Genomic DNA, 653 nt, shown 5'->3' with positions numbered 1-653 from the left:
AGTTCCCTCACTGAAAATACAGACCACCCCTAGTCTTTCTGATTAGTTCAGATTGGAATCTTACAACTTTAATTTGGGGTGGGGGGATCACAGTCCCTTACTAATGTCCATCCTAACAGCCAATAATTCTAATAGGCAGGAAAATGGTATTGGAACTTACATTTGTAGATGTAAATGATGTTCCAGGATATGATGTGTGTCATAGCCTGACAGTAGCAGGTACACATGTGAAGGTGGTAAAATCCAGGGTGTGGCCAGGCAGCTTTAGAGTGCTTATTAGACACACATAAAGAGCAGGGGGTATAGCTCAGGGGTAGAGCATTTGACTGCAGATCAAGAGGTCCCTGGTTCAAATCCAGGTGCCCCCTGTTTTTGCACTCAATGAACACAGTGTTCTGTTTCCAATTTTTTTCTACCACACAGATTCAGCTGTGAATATGGAGAGAGACGAGGAGGCTAGGTTTCAGTATCACACATTATTACCCTAAGTACACGAATGAAGACACAAAGGATGCGACTACACTTTGTGTACAACTAGAGATAGGAAAAATTGTGCTCTATATGTGCAACATGAAAAAAAAAGTAACTGAGAAACTAAAATGCAGTCACTATTTCCTCAAAAAAAAAATCATATGGTTTTTTGGTTACTTCTT

At 40.3% G+C, this 653-nt stretch overlaps 1 non-coding gene across 1 annotated transcript; it reads left to right on the top strand.

The window, feature by feature from the left end:
• Window positions 1–296: 296 nt before the first annotated feature.
• Trnac-gca lies at window positions 297–368 on the top strand. Its single transcript has one exon. It is a non-coding gene; the product is annotated as a tRNA-Cys (tRNA).
• Window positions 369–653: the final 285 nt, after the last annotated feature.

Source organism: Marmota marmota, unplaced genomic scaffold (genome assembly GCF_001458135.2).
Source record: "Marmota marmota marmota unplaced genomic scaffold, marMar, whole genome shotgun sequence".
NCBI classification, from domain to species: domain Eukaryota; kingdom Metazoa; phylum Chordata; class Mammalia; order Rodentia; family Sciuridae; genus Marmota; species Marmota marmota.
Note: the sequence above shows the minus strand (reverse complement) of the source record. Positions and strands in the feature narration are given on the sequence as shown.